Below are 17,768 nucleotides of genomic sequence, written 5' to 3'. Positions count from 1 at the left end.
ATTATATGTTCAATAAGGTCAATAATGTCCGTCAATTGTTTACCTGAGTAGAACCAACTGTTTTCTGCAAGTGTGTACTCAAACTTAAGAAGTACCACAACAAAGGAAATGAATCCCTGTACACTACCTCATCAAGGTCAATCACGTGGTACATCGTATTGCTTACGTTTATATTTGGTCCATAGGCTGGAATAATCAAAACCAATGACGCAATTTCATTTGACAATTCTCAAATTATCCTACAAAGTTTCAATGTACCAATGTCCTGGACTCATAATCCCATCATAGGTCAATAACTGATCACGTGATCATACTCATATTTGACAATGATTTACCCAATGAATGAGATACTATCCAATTTTAAGAACAATTACCAATTATTGATATGACAATAAGAAATGTACCCCTCCCAAAATTTAAGATTGGTACACAAATACATCTGTGTCTTATGAAAAAGTAATAAATCCTGTAGTTATTCAATAATAAAGCCGTATCAAAAAAATAGGTCAATAACCTTTAAATTTTGAATGTTTGGCCATAAGAGGAACACCAACATCTAAAATGGTCCTAGAAAACGTTTACCGAATTATGTTATTTGATAATTCCCAAATTTAAAAGGGAACATAAACATACAAAGGTAATAAACCGTATAACGTGCTAAATACTTATCAAAGGGGTCAATAACCTCCGAAATTTGATTTTGGTAGTTCTTTACCCATGAAAGGGAATGATGTGGACCATCCAAATTTATAGTGGTACATATTGAAGACCTGTACGAAGATACCAAATGCTTATATTAAACAATTTCTAAAACTGAGTGGATGAGCCAAGATACCCCTCCCAAATTTTAAAGGGTGCATCAATGTGCCATGTCTTATGATAGGAAATGAACCTATATACATAACCATATAACCATATACGGTAATAATACCACATCAAACGGTATAAATTGGGCCAAAAAGCAAACACGTGGTACAACATATTGCTTATGTTTATATTTTGGCAATTTTTTACCCATGAAAGGGAACAAGGTGGACCACCCAAATTTATCATGATACATATTGAGGTCATGTACTATGATAGCGAATGTTTAAATTGGAAAATTTCCAAAATTTAAGGGATTGGCTATGGTACCCCTCCCGGGGTGCATCAATCTACCTATGTCTTATGATAAGAAATAGACCCCTATACATGACCATATAATCATATAAGGTAATAGGACCCCATCCGAGGGAATAAATTAGGTCAAAAACGAAACACGTGGTTGTACTAAAATTTGGCAATTTCGTACCCATGAAAGGGAACGAGGTGGACCACCCAAATTTATAGTAATACATGTTAGGGTCCAGTACTATAATACCAAATATATAAAATGAGCAATTTCTAAAATTTAAGGGGTGGGCCAAGGTACCCCTCCCAAATTTTTAAAGGGGTGCACAAATCTACCTATGTCTTATGATAGGGAATAGACCCTATACATAACCATATAACCATATAAGGTAATAAGACCACATCGAACGGGATAAATTGGGCCAAAATACCAAACACGTGGTACAACGTATTGCTTCCGTTTATATTTTGGCAATTTTGTACCCCTAAAAGGGAACGAGGTGGACCACCCAAATTTATCATAATACATGTTAGGGTCCAGTACTATAATACCGAATATATAAAATGAGCAATTTCCAAAATTTAAGGGGTGGGCCAAGTTACCCCTCCCAAATTTTTAAAGGGGTGCACAAATGTATCTGTGTCTTATGAAAGGAAATAAACCCTGTACATAACCATATAACCATATAAGGTAATATGACCTCATCCAAGAGGATAAATTGGGCCAAAATACCAAACACGTGGTACAACGTATTGCTTACGTTTATATTTGGGCAATTTTGTACCCCTAGAAGGGAACGAGGTGGACCACCCAAATTTATCATAATACATGTTAGGGTCCTGTACTATAATACCAAATGTTAAAATTGGGCAATTTCCAAAATTGAAGGGGTGGGCCAAGGTACCCCTCCCAAATTTTTAACGGGGCGCACCAATATACCTTTGTCTTATGAAAGGAAATGGACCCGTGTATACGCCCATATAGCTATATAAGGTAGTAACACCTCAACAATGGCGATAAATTAGGTCAAAAACCTCCGAAATTTGAATTTTTGTTAATTTTTTACCCATGAAAGGGAACGACATAGACCACCAATACTGACTGAGGTACATACTATGGTCCTAGGCTACCACACCAAATTTTTAGATTTGACAATTTCCGAAATTTAAGGGGGTGGTCCAATGTACCCCTGCCAAAATTTGGAGGGTGGGCCATGGTACCCCTGCCAAAATTTAGAGGGGTGGTCCTAAGTACCCCTAGGTCATTGACTCCGGGCCAAGGTTATTGACCTTTGACTTATGACGTCAGAAAGATTTTTGCTGACTCGGCTGGCGATCCGGGGGGGGGGCTACTACTACTAATCCACAACAAAATGATGGTGCATCCAGTTCAAGCGCCTCGGCTAGCTGCGACGTCATCGATTATGACTTACTTAAATTCAACTGATAATATGTCTGTTGACTTTCACAAATGAGAAGAATTGTTGATAAATTTTATTGTAATTTAAAGTCATGAATGTTACTTGTTAGTCCTCAGCAAATACATTTCAACATTTCAAATTTTACTATAACTCAGTCATAATCCTACACACGAAAAAGAGGTTTGACATCTATAATGTGGGTTATAGATTAACAGTTCAAAATCTAGCAATTTTTTGCGTAAGAAAGCTTATTTCTGAAGGCCATCTAGCCTATTTTCTTCAGAGGTTGTTGGCAACACTGATCCTTGGTATCATTACATAATATTGACTGTATTGCACTGAATGAGACCTTTAAAAATCAGACCGTTCCTATTTTCCTCTTTACTATCTTCTTCATTCCGATCTGCCTTACGACATTACTCTTGGACGAGCTGCACTTCTAGTCAAACCTTCATTACCTCGTCGTCATATCATAAACTAAATCCAGATAAATACTCTGAACATGTCATTTCAACGGTTTATTTTCCAGCACTTTATTTGACTCTCGCCACCATTTATGTTCGTTGCAATCAAGCTTTACCATATTGTCTCCTTACGTGCCTGGATCTTAATTTTCGAACTTATATCATTCTAGCTGACATCAATTATCATTCACGCACAGTTGCATAACAAAAACAATGTGATGACTTTTTTTTACAAATCACCCACAGCAATTGCATATCTATACCGCATCATACTGGTCCCGAATGTAACTCCACTCCTGACGTAATTATTGTTAATAACAAACTCTGAACTAAATGTACTGTGGAGGTACTCAGCTCAGTAGGCAGCGATAACTCACCTATTCTTCTCACAATAATTCCTTCTGGCACACAGCACAGAGGTCCTCAAGTTTCCATTCCGAAATAATTTTCTAAGGCAGATTGGGAGAAATATCACCTCTATATCCCGGAGCAACTGACATCTCCATTGCAACCTTAGATGACATTGACTCCATCTCTACTTCTTTAAGTACTATTATTAGTCACGCTACCGATTATGCAGTTCCAAAAAGTGGCTTACATTTCGAAGGGTTTAGCTTATCATCTCACCTGTTACACTTCTCTGTTATCACGATTACTTAGAGGAATGCATTAAAACACGTGATCAACACTTCTTACTACTGTATCGACAAGTTCAACGCGTGGTCAAGCGTTACATTATCGCTCGCAAATTGCTAGGTTGGAGAACTGCTAGATTCTCGTAATACATTAAGCCATGAAACGAAATTCTGAAAGTTATTCAAACGGCTTACTTATCAGAAGCACGGCTCACAGTATTCCATCCTGGTCGATGGAACAGTTCCTAACACTGATGCAGAGAAAGCAACAGCTTTTGCCACACATTTTGAGGGTGTTTGCATCTCTCACTCTCCACCAATTTAAGTCATCCATCTAATCGTCACATTACCAGTCTCGGCAATCCCACCCGAACACTGTTTGCATCTACCATAGAAAATCAACTAGATCAAATTGAGACAATCACAGCTCCTATTACCAGTGATGATATTGCCGACTCTCTCAGAAATTGCCGTAGTACAGCTCCTGAAGCTGATACTATCACTTACACTCAAATTCTCCAGGCAGCAACAGCTTTCATGATATTTTCGCAATGCTCTATTCTAACTACAGGTTTCTTTCCAACGTTTTGGAAGCTCGCTAAAATAGTAGTATTTCTTAAACCTAACAAGGATCCTACACTTCCTGAATCTTACAGACAGATTAGTCTTACTACTGTTTTCAGCAAAACTCTCGAACGCATTCTGGTAGAACACCTTCACTTGTACTTACTCACCCTACTCTATCATCTACGCAAACTGACTTTCGACCGCTATTTAGCACAGCTGATCAACTTTCAAAATTGTCAAAATTGTCAATGGCCATAACGCCTGCCTGCTGTTTTACTTTCATTTGATATTGAGTATACATTCGAGTATACATTCGATACGAGTTATTCCCTAATTTACACTAACTTACGTACGGTTTATTGCCAATTTTCTTTACCACCGCTCAGCATTTATACAAATTAATCAAGCACAGTCCCACTACCTGAAAGTCGGAGTTCCGTAAGGCTCTGTTTTGTCTCGACTACTCTATATTTTATAAGTAGCTGATATGTCCTAACCTTCACCAGCAATGTACTTTTTTTTTACAGTTTGCAGACGATACAGCATACCTCGCCCTTTGTTCGTCGGTAACTTTACAACCAGCAGTTAATGAATTTGTCAGCTGGTGCCTCAAATGGAAACTGAAACTAAATCCATCTAAAACTCAAATTACTTTGTTTGGCCTCAAACGCAACAAATATTGTCCAACACAAAATCCTGAGCGATTATATCTTTCACTCCTAGACTCAGAATCATCTTTGCAAAAGAGTGTTAAATATCTTGGCGTCACCTTCGATAAACAGCTCAGTTGGAAAGCTCATCTCTCCAAATTAGAAGTTAATATACGCCGAAGAATCAATTTGTTGTGCGGTTTATCAGGAATCAACTGGGGTCTTAGTTCAAAACTCATACAAGGTCTTTGTTCGTCCTGTTCTTACTCATGGACATATCCACACCGCCAAGGTTCTATGACAGATTACAGGTCCTCGAACGTCATGTCTTGATCCTTACCTACTCAGTACCTGCACGAACTCCAACAGAAGAGGTCTATCGCCGTACAACTATACCTCTCTTTTACAGCATCTCTACACCCTCCGCTGTCACTACATTCAACACCGTTTCAATGTTATTTACCCGATCCCTCATGAGCTATTGATCAGACTCCAACTGTGCCACGTTACGCATATTCACCAGTCGATCACCTTCTTGCACTCCATGAGTGTGATCAGACCACTCTTCTCTACAACCCACATCGTCGCGTTTACTATCGCCCATACATTTATAACGCATAATTTCATTATTGCACTCTTTTATTCTTACCAACAGGGCTGCCTTTGTCTTAACCCGTTCGGAGTATCCTCAGAGCAGAAGATTAACACCCTCGTCTCAACTTACATCATGTGACCTTATGTAAGTGAACAGTACTTCATTGATACCACCACCCCAATCTCATCACATTCTTATGTAATGTATTAATGACAATAAATCAATAAATAAAAAATCATGATACACACTCCTCATACCTTCTTACCACACTTAAATTGATATCGCTTAAGTGTTACTTCTGTGGCCCGCCCATCTATTGATGGGAATGAAACTGTATTATAAAAACGCACTATATGTAAGTGTCATCACAAGTAAAGAAAATATCACAAGTTTAAAGTGATGCTGTTTTCTCTAGCCGTCCTCACAAGATAATATGGATAAATTGTTATTTACCGGCCAAAAGAACCAAATTCTCAAACCAATGATCCACATTTGACCAACGTAAACAGTCACAGTGATATAGTTACAGTTGAAGAGTCATTATTTCATCAGTGCAATTATCAAGTGCAAAAGCTATAACCTCAAATTGCATTGCACACAGCGACAGATATTGAGGACGAAATGTCTGCACAGCTCAATCTATGTGACTACCTTTAATAAAGTTCGGTGAACAAGTACAAAGGTTCTTTGGTATCACAGAAGGCCTTGGTTAGAATATTCCGTTTTAAGAGACTAAACATTCTGCTACCGTTGTAGAAAGTCTTTAAAGGACAGTCTACTGGATCAGACTTTTACTGTAACAAAATTTTGTGATTGGAAATTACAACGAGATACTTTGTATCGTTTAATAATTATCTGTATCTTGGACAGAAAGTGCTTCTATACAAGCACTATACTTGATATAATGCTAATTAAAAAATAACAAAAGAAGAATGTTTTTAATATATGTAAGAAATATACATAATTGATTAATTGGTTGCTATGTTGTTGTTTATAGATACCTAATTAACATGTATGCTTGCAAGACAGTTTGTGTGAATATACGTTAAAAGATAATCAACGAATAAATTATTCAATACTCATCATCGACTTGTAATTTCGATAGAAAAGGTGAGAATACTAGTGGATATAATTACTGAAGATATTTTAATGTGTAAACAATTACTGCCACTAAAGATTTACTTATATTATTAGCCGAACCAGGTTGACGACTACCTTTGGTGAGTCGTTGTAAAAATTTTGGTTTACCTCACCCGGGAATCTTGTAAATTCATATCCTGAAGTCTAAAGTAAGGGTGAATTTACTTCAGTAAGAAGGTTCATGACTACGAACTTCAGTGGAGAAAGAAACTGTTGACAGTGGTAACAACGAACAAAATACAGCACCTATTGTACCTGAAATGTTGACATTAGAAGACAAAATTTTAATGGCATTACAGCGACAAGAACAAAGCCGAAAAGACGATTTGGAAGCCATGAAGCAAAATTTGGCTCAGATGTCCAACGAATTAAAGCAGACGATGCAGCAGAAATCCGAGGAATCCAGCAAACAGTATGAGGAATTAAGTAGACGATTGGAGCAGAAGTCCGAGGAATCCAGTAGATAGTATGAGGAATTAAGTAGACGGTTGGAGCAAATAGACCAAAAATCAGAAGAGACGAAACAATCTATTATCCAGGCGGTGAGTGACATCACATTACAGTTCGATGAAAAGCTAAAAAGAGTATCTGAAGATTGCCAGGATAATTACAACCATGTAATCCAAGAAGTCAATTGTGTAAAAAAGGATTTGGAAGTAATAGAATCTTCTGTACGTCAACAAAAGATTCAGGTCACGGATAATTCTAACCAAATACGTGCAAATACTCAGTTGATATCTACTTTACAAGAGGAAATTAGGACGCTACAGATTAAGGACAACGCGTACCACAACAACATGGTTAATGATCGTTTGGAGTTCCCTTGTTCACAAGAGATGACCTCGCCTTCACCCGTAGCAGATCAATGTGGACCTTACGTTATCTCTTCTTCAAGTAATCCATCCGATGAGGACATTATTTTGGAAAGAATTCATCCAAGGAATACAGATGGGCGGAAAAGAGATGGTGGAACTACACATCACGCAGTAGGTAGGAATTGTCACTCAACACGAACACGGAATGGTGAAAGAAAGGTAAAGTTAAGTGTAAAGATGAGTGAAATACGTGCTATGAGTAAGTTCAGTGGTAAATGTAACGAAAATGCTACTTCTTTCCTAGAAAAATTTCAGGATGAGTGCAATATAATGTGTATAGATAAATCGCAATATATGAAACTAATCCCTCATTTATTACTCCCACCATGTTCTTTATGGTTTAAAGCAGTACGAGATCACGTCAATACATATGATGAATTCAAAGCAGCGCTGATTGCAAATTACGAAAATGACTTTTTGCTTGCAAACAGAGATGCCACGATTAGAAACCAACCTTTCAATCCTCGTTTGCACAAATCTGTTGTTGATTTTGTTGTAAATACATATAACGAATTAAAAGTCGTGAATCCACTGCAATCGGAATCTAGAATAATTGCATCAATTCGGAATTTACTACCGTTTAAACTACAACAGATCCTGTTTTCTACCCAGTGTATGAGTTTTAATCACCTATTAATGCTTGTCCAATGTTATGAAACTCAATACCATGCTCAGAACCATCAAGCGGGATTAGGCAAAATTAAAAACAATCCAGATCATCTTGTACCTGTTCGTAATCTAAATATCCGTAATGTGAACAATACCGAACACAACCTAAATCGAGTGAATTTAAGCAATCAGAACGAGCAAAATAGGCAAAGATATGTTGGTAATCCACCTAACCTAATCAATCGTGACAATAATTATGTCAGATCACTTAATCGAAGTAGACTCAAAAAAAGGTCAAAATACATGGCGAAATTCTAGGAATGCTATAAATCCTATGGATAGACATAACCGTAGTGCAAGGGATGGCACTTCATATCAAAATCAGTCATGACGCAATTCATGTACAAAATAGTGTGAGACATAATAACGATTGTGCAGTACAATGTACTTTATTAGAATCATATGCAAGTACGAATTTAAGCTGACTACAGTTGATGAAGTAAGGGTTAAACCCATATCAGCTATATATTCTCATGAACATTTATCTTATTTTTATTCAATTTAATTTTCTTTAATTCTCATTAACCAATGATAATTTTCAAATGATTTTAATTCTCTCTTGTAAATGTGAAGAATTATAATTCGATTCATAATTGATTAAAAGCAAAGGTTATTTATATTATATGGATTTGTGTTGAAAATTTGTTGTCAAAGATTATGTTAAGTATAAGATTCATTCTATTAAGCTATTCGACGACTGTCTTTATGCGCTACCTTATATATTACTCGAATAAGATTCTTCTGTATTCTGACGCCTTATTGATACAATGTATATTTTAAAATATCATTTAATGTAGTTATTATATAATGCGCCCTGGAAAGATCAAATATTATTTTCTTAACATCACCGTTTTTAATAATGATTGAAACTATTGATCATTGTGATTTATGTTTTAAAATGTAATTGCCTCTTACGATTTTGACTTCGCACCCTTCATTGATTATATTATTAAGCGACGACGTTTTTGTAATAAAAGATAAATATTAATGGAATGAAAGATTTATTATAAATGTATCTATATATATGAAACTTAATAAAGTTATATACGAGGGTCGATCAAAATGTAAAGGACATAATTAATGTAATACCATTATTATAAACGGACCAGTGGTTCTTAAATATAAAAGCCAAGCTCGCTTGTAACTTTTATATTCAGTCCCATCGTCGGGCGACATTTTATACAACGAGATACTTTGTATCGTTTAATAATTATCTGTATCTTGGGCAGAAAGTGCTTCTATACAAGCACTATACTTGATATAATGCTAATTAAAAAATAACAAAAGAAGAATGTTTTTAATATATGTAAGAAATATACATTATTGTATAATTGGTTGCTATGTTGTTGTTTATAGATACCTAATTAACATGTATGCTTGCAAGACAGTTTGTGTGAATATACGTTAAAAGATAATCAACGAATAAATTATTCAATACTCATCATCGACTTGTAATTTCGATAGAAAAGGTGAGAATACTAGTGGATATAATTACTGAAGATATTTTAATGTGTAAACAATTACTGCCACTAAAGATTTACTTATATTATTAGCCGAACCAGGTTGACGACTACCTTTGGTGAGTCGTTGTAAAGTTAGCATTGGAGTGTGAAAAGTATGTGATAAGCATGGTTCCTCTAAAAGCCACATAGAAGCAATTAAAATTTGAGAAGAACTTAAGACTATGTAGGGGGAAATCTGTTAATATAGTTCTTGGTGCGGAACAGATGGCAATAAACAGAAACCATGTTAAGTGTGTAGCTGAGGTAGTGGAGTTTCTCGCAGTAAATAAGCTACCATATCGTGGGGATTGAGGATATGAACTCAAACATCTGTAAGAATTAAATTCTTATGAATTAAGCTATACAGGATTTTTTACAGCAAATACACAATGAATAATATTGTAAACTGAAGTCCACAGTTATATACATTCCTCACAATCCTCAATATACATAACCTAAATTTCAGAACGAAATATAGATGTGTTGGCGGAGACGGAATTGGAAAAATAAGAACAGAATAGGACGAAAGGAAGGTTCTTTGCTTGAAATCATATGAAACACAAGACTCCTCTGATGTGGAAAATTTGTCAGTGGTTGTTCGATTTGTGCAAGAAGAAAATGTGCATGAACATTTATTCGATCTTTTTCAATTACCGAATTAAATGATTAAAGGTTCTAGGAAAGAAATCTTTGAAGCTCTTCCCAAAGCAGGATGTCGAAAAGAAGAAATAATTTGTCAGTGGCGGTGCTAGTGTGATGACAGGGTGAAAACGATGTGTCCAAAGACTATTACAAGAATTTCAAAACCCAGTCCTTTACATTCATGCTTAATCATCAATTTCATATTGTAGTAATTCATACATATACTTGTTCAGCGATCCCTAATGTCAAAGAGTACATTAAATTAGCTAAGTTGCTATGCAGGTGTTTTCAAAACATTGAGTGTCACAGATGTAGAAAGGCCACAGCTTAAAAGGTTGATATATACAGTAACATGGACTGAATACTTGGAAACAGGTAAAACTACTAAAGAAAATTTTGATGATATAGTATTTGTTCTGGAGGTTTTTTCAACATAAGTGTTGCACATTAGAATTCTGTTTTATTACTGCTCAAATGTTCAAATACTATCAAAATTTGAGTCAACTATCAGTATTACAAGGCAGAGGAATATATCTCGGAATAGCAGATCAAGTTGTAAAATTTTGTCTGTCAGTTGTTGAGCAAAAAACACAGTCTGGATTTGAAAAATTATATTTAAAGAGAAATTAGAAAAGATTTGCACTAAAATAGGAGATCCTGGGTTCCCACGTTGAAGTGAATTCGGAAGATCCAACCGTATTTAAAACATTTTGTTGTTGAAGGATCTCTAAATATGACTCTAGATGAAGCAGTTTACCTAAAGCAAATTTTTAACCAGGCATTTGACCTAATGAACAATGAACAATAAAACCCGTCATGGCTTGTTGCCACAGTCAAAAATGTTTTGAAAATTTCTCAAGTATTACCACTATCGAATCTCCTAGGCTGCAATAAACAAGCTTTCAAATTAGAAGTTGAAATTGCTGAAATAAATATTATATCCAACAAGAAGAACAACAGGAATATATTATAGATCTTAGACAAAATATACACACGTGTAAAAGTTTTCTTCCCCGATGTGTATAAGTTATATGCAGGAGCTATAACAATTAGTGCTTCAACAGCAACATGTGAAAACACATTTCCTTGCCGTAGAAAAATTCTTACACCACAAAGAGAATGTTTCACGATAGAAAATTCCACCTTATTCTGTTGGCATTCGTAAAACAATGCTTGAGCACTTCAGATATGGAGCTCTTTGTCGTTAAATTTTGAAAATGGTCTTGATGATTAAAACTGTACTAACAAGATTTGTGGCGTAAGAAACGTAATATTCGATTTATAACTTCTAAAAAATGGAAGAATGTACTTCATATGGGTATTATTTGGCTAGAATATTAGGAAATTAACACTTATGCGATTTAGGTTATTATGTTTTTGCAAAAGAAAGAAAGAAAAAGAAGGTTATGTTCGTGATACATCATGAAAATAATTATTTTAATAGACCCCAAGCAAGAAGGTATGGATGCAATGAAATAATTCTGGCTACGGACCTCGACTCGGGCAGTAGTCGGAGGCGCCTAATGCTCCCACTAACGTCAACTGCAACCAACGCCAGTGTTTCTTCGCAGTTTTCTTGTCGTAAGCAAGATCACATGTGTGCTTTTGGTGTTCAGTAACTACCGTTATGATTTTGAGAGTGATGATTACTTGCTGACAACAATTCTTTACATAATTTCGGGCGAAAAGTTTTATTTTCATTCGGAAATTTAACTCGTATTTCAGTTAGATTAAATTCAGCTAAAAACTAACCATTTCTATCGACAAAAAGGGAAGAAAATAAGAAGAAATCCTCACTGGAGTTCTGAAAACAAATCTCTCATTAAAGGGGTTAAATATAGTAGTTGTGATCATAATAAACGCGGTTATATGAGACCTTAACATACAACTTAATATAGAATCCAAACAACATAAAATCTATCCGGACATCGAACTCGAATCTGCCGCACCAAATTGTTGGGAATTGGAACCAGCACAGAATGTTACACAAATTTGTATCGAACTCAAAGGTGCAACAGGAGGTTACACATACTCTTATTAGGGTCTTTGGTAGTTGTGAATATGTGCCAAAAAGATTTATCTGATATTATTCTCTTGTATGTTTACTCGGAGTTCGAGGCAACATGGCGTCGATATAGGAAAAATCATCTCGAAATTCAATTTAATACAATTTTATTTTATACAAATGCTACTTTGTAGTTCATTTTTAGTGTGATACAAATTTTCAATGACTGTGGACATTTCTGATAATAATAATATTAATATTTACAATGTTATAGCTGTATAACAAATAGTTTTTAACACGGGCTATTTCGGACAATATGCCTGTGTCATTTTGGATTACAACTTGAAAATTAAATGAATGTATAACACATCAAATGAAAAAGTATTGGAAACAGAAGGAGAAAAAAGAAGTCTATATACAACAAAAAATGTGATTCTAGAACAAGAACAAAGACAAGAACAAGAAAAAATTGATGTTTACTTTGTTGGAAGAATCTATAGTCTATTTATTGTGTACTTTTATTTGTTTAGTATGAACTCTTGTAGTAATTAAATCACTATCTCATGTATATACGATTAACGTACAAATAAAGGAATCAACTATTATCAAGCGCGTTTATGTTTGAGCAGTTATGAGGTCGCTCTAAGGCTAAACTACGCATACATCTACTGAACGTAATCTAATTGTTCATATAATTTGGTGCAGAATACAATTTGGTTCACAGAACGTAAGAAATTGATTCTAATCTTTCATATAATTTGGTTTACTAAATTACAAGGAACAAATCTATTCAGCGTTAATTAGGCGGCTGGTTAGAAATGTTTAAAACGTAGTGTCTGTTATAACAAAATTCTTGACATAAAATCAATGAAAGACAGTTTTTCCGGAATAGAAAACTTCTAAGTTTAGTTTTCTAATAAAATATTAGTCTGACTTGTAATCGACTTTGCCATGAACAAAGTGAATAAGGCCACTTGTTTGTGTGTATGCTATGAGGCTCCATTCCTGATGGATATTATGGTTTACTGTTCACCTGTTGTTGTGAGGCTCGCTTAGAATGCATTGCGTGTTCTTTCAGCATGCGAAGTAGAATGAATATGTTTCTGCCTTGTTGAGCCTGGGAATCCTAATTTAATTAGATAAATAACGTATCATTAATGCCGCGATATGTAAAAAATAACGTCAGATTTTCCTCGTACATTAGTTTTTTGAGCCATTGCATGCTAAAACACACAAAAAATTTAACTTTTGAATTTGACAATTTGAAATGTCAGGAGACATGGTAAGATGGTAAATGGCATTACTAGTATGGGTTGGGTCGGTCCACGTATGTTCCACTTGTATTCAAATAAAAGTAAATGTGACTACATTTGCTCACTTTCTAAAGCAAAATGTAGGGACACTTCATGCATGCAGCTATTCAGGGAAGGAATTGCTGTCGTTTCTTTTTCCGTAATAATGTTACGTAAGTCTTTCTATAGTGAAAAGAAAATCATGTATATCTAAATGATAAAAGGAAAATGAGACAATTGAAGTCTTATAGACCCTATAAAATATATAAAAATATGGTCAATTTGATATAGTCCTATATGTTACGTAACTAAATGCATGCAAAGTAAGAAATAGAAGTAGTTTAACTATTCCAATTTTTTAATAATTTTTTGTTGGAAAAGCTTCGTTTGTTGTTATTCCTTCAGCTATTGCCACTCCTAGGTCTACCACTGTTGTTGCTCGCATTTAAATGTATCTGGTTACGTGCTGCCGCCTTCAGAAATTTATCTTCACCAATTAGAAAGTGAGATTAAACTTCCTGTTTCCAGGCACATTACTACCTGCCTGCCGCTGTTGTCAGATTTACTCTTATTTTGAAGGCTCTGTATACTAATATGGAAACTAATTCATTCTATGGACTATGGAACCCGAAGGTTAAATGCTTCATTCACAAAAAACTTCCATTAACTTCTATCCTTAGCCAACTGGATACGTTTCTACTTTGTAATCCTATTTCTGAGAAACCCATCTTAATATTATCCTTCCATCTGTGCCTAGATATTTCTAATGGTTATTTTCCGATTGGATTTCTTGTTAAAATTTTGAAAGCATTACTATTTTCTTCCATTCTGGCTACATGATCTATCCACCTAGATCTCCTAGACATGATGACTCCAACATTGTTTAGTAAACGAATACATTATGCAGTTCCCCATTATGAAGTTTCCACTATTGCCCATTCTTGTACCTCTTGGCTCCGAATATTTGCTCCAGGAGAGGAATATTCATTCTCCTGATTAATTGGATAGGAATATTCATTGGATAGGAATATTCATTCTTAAATACTTTCAGTTCGCGGTCTTCTCTCAGATTCCGGAAAATTTCAATGTATTTACTTTTTCCTACATTTACTTCTACACGTAAACCCATATACTTGCAAGTATTTAACAAAACCTTTGCATTTCTTTCTATTGTTCTCCTATCATTCCCTATTCAATCTACATCATCAGCATAATGTTACGCCATAAACTGATGGATGCTATTCAGCTCTAAATCCTTGTTTATATCTTTGATATCTCTTATAGATGCCCCAGATCAAATTTGAATAATAATAGAGACATCACACTTCCTTGTTTCAGTCAAGTCTCGACGTGAAAGCTCGTGGACAAGTATTTACCCACTAGGAATTTATTTTGGAATTAATTTAAATACATCTTGATAATCTAATTAGCTTCTGCAGTATTCCAATTCTATAAGAATATTGTGCGATGTCCCACTCCTAATAAAACCGTAAGCCTCTCTAAAATCAATAAATAATTGATGTACCGGAGTATTGTATTCGAATTTCTTTCTGAGTATTTTTCGAATCGTAAATATCTGGTCATCATTTGACCAATTTCGCCTAAATCCGCACTAATAATCTCTAATAATTATGTGTGTGAGCTACTCCTTAATGATTTTCTGGATACGCCACTGATCTGAGCTAACATAAACCTCATTGAAATTAGTTAGCACGAGTTCTTTTGAGGGTAGTGAGTCTAACTTTGAACTCTAGTGAGCCTCGATCGTAAAATAGTTATCTCTGCACTGGAACCAGTAAAGCAGAGATATTGAGGATGTTCTTTTAACTAGTGTTTATAAGAGTATATTGAGAATTGGCTCCTTAGTTAAGAATCTTTGACATAGTCGAAAAGCCATATTCTTAAGTTAGGTCATATAACTAAAATACAATAACGCTGTTTGTAAAAGTTGTAACATAGTTTTTTACTTTGTAAAAATTGTAATGAAATGTAATTTATACTACAGTATAGCTTTGAATCACCATCCAAGCTTCTTGTACACAAGTCCACAAGACATCGGCATTGTAATGTTGGAGGACTGTGACGTGCAAGATGGTGATCAACCATAAACTAGACGTGTTCGATGGAAGACTGAGTTGATTAGACAAGTAGCGGTACCCGTTGGTCCTTGAAAAAGGCTTGCACATGAAAGAAACATGTTGCCCATGTGCTGCAAGTCTCTAGTTCATAGGACAAAGGAATGACCTCGCTCTCTAGAACTTTCCTAATGTAGTGGTTACTGGTGAGGTTACTTCTAATGCATAATAGGTAAGATACCACATTGCATTCAATGACCCATACTATAACTGCTACCGTTCGAATGCAATAACACTCGACAATCCACACTGGTAGAATGTTCTCACGACGATACTGTCTTATACCATCATGTATTGCAGATTGAAGTAGAAATCTTTCAAACACAAGACCACCTTCTGCCACTTAGCCCAGCAGGCTGGGTGTCCACATACTTATTGTAACTGGGTCGTTTATGATTTTCGGTCAATGAATTATTGATGTAAATTCATCCGATCCGCCAGTCCAGCGTTCAGCACACCCTGTCTAACCGTCAGCACAGTAAAGGCCATTCATTCCATTTGTCACGTTCCAGTGTTCAGCTAATTCTGGACAATGCTGTATCTCTCATCATTGTATGTGCAGACAAGTTGTCCATTATCACTTAAAGTGGCCCTATTGCGCGGTCTACTGCTCTATCACTGGTGTGTACGGTTCTCTTTTCCATTGCTCACACAATCATATGCTTTATTTCTTGGTGGCATGCTCTGCGCTCTTAGCAATTTAGAGGTACAAGATGTCGCTATCCAGTTGGCCGACTACACGTTGCTTCTTTACATTGTGACAGTGGACTTTAACAAGACATAATGATGTTTACTTATTCTTATTCTTGTTAACGCTCCACTACCACCCTTTACTACAATGTTACTTTGAGCACTGAACCGAAGGCGCTGCTGACAGTAAGCATGTGCAATCCCATTGAAACAGCTGTAGAACGTAGGTCATATTCTCTCATAAAAATCTTGTGCGTTTGGATACATTTCAGCAATTGTTTCTTGGTTTCCTAACCAATAGTACACACGTATGCAAAATTTAAACTCTCAGGAGGGAGTGGTGTTTATTTAGTAAATTTGTCAACATGCTAAAAGAAACAGAATATTCACCACCTTACTTCTAACTGAGGTAATAACTGGCAATCATCTTCAATTTGTATTGAAAGCAAACAAAATATGTTTAGCAGAGATACTGATTTTATTTATTTATTTCTTTATTTATTTATTCAACACAACAGGCTCTAGGCTCAGTTACCCAGTTACAATATTGCTTCATAGATATACATTTTCCCACAGTTATATATATATATATATATATATATATATTTGACATTTGACAAGATTATTTTCATTACTAAAATATCTTTTTAAGTCTATTCTTATATAGTGTCTCCGACATTCCAAAAACATCTACAGCAGATATTCTTTCAATTGCATTGTAGAAAGCACCTATCGTCTACATAAGAGACTTAGCGAGGATATTTGTTTTTACCTTTTTGCATGAAAATGTACTGCTATTTCGTATGCGGGTTTTACCTGACGGGACATGTAATTGAACCTTCGACGTAAGATTGGAACAGTAGTAATTTGCGTAAAATGAAGATCATATGTTCTCTCCGTTGTTTCAAAGTGTGCATCAAAACGCACAATTGTTTTTAGTATTTATGAATATGACTCATAGTTTGGATACATGCCAGTTTTTCTATAAGCAAGTAATTTCAAGAATTTTGATTGTACCCTTTCAATCAAATCTCTGTTTTGGTGCTTTTGGTGACCAAGACGGAGTCACATATTGTAATTGCCACCCAACAAAACGAAATAGAGTTTCATTAATGTAGCATCGTTATGAAACTATTTATCTATTGTCATAATATTCAAGATTTCTGTATGAATTATTAATTGTTTCAGTATGATAAGTAAAACTTAATTTAGGATCAAATAGCATTTCTAGATCTTTAATTGAGTTAGGTGTCTCTAAAATAGTTCTTTCAATGAATAGTCATGTTTAATGCTTTTTTTTTTTTTTTTTTTTTGCGGTTAAAGGAAAGAGTTTTGCATTTATTCACGTTCAATTTAATCTTGTTATTGTCAAACCA

The sequence above is a fragment of the Thermobia domestica genome, chromosome 2 (genome assembly GCF_964235325.1).
Source record: "Thermobia domestica chromosome 2, izTheDome1.hap1.1, whole genome shotgun sequence".
Lineage (NCBI taxonomy): Eukaryota > Metazoa > Arthropoda > Insecta > Zygentoma > Lepismatidae > Thermobia > Thermobia domestica.
The sequence above is the reverse complement of the archived record's forward strand: the minus strand, read 5'-3'. Positions refer to the sequence as shown.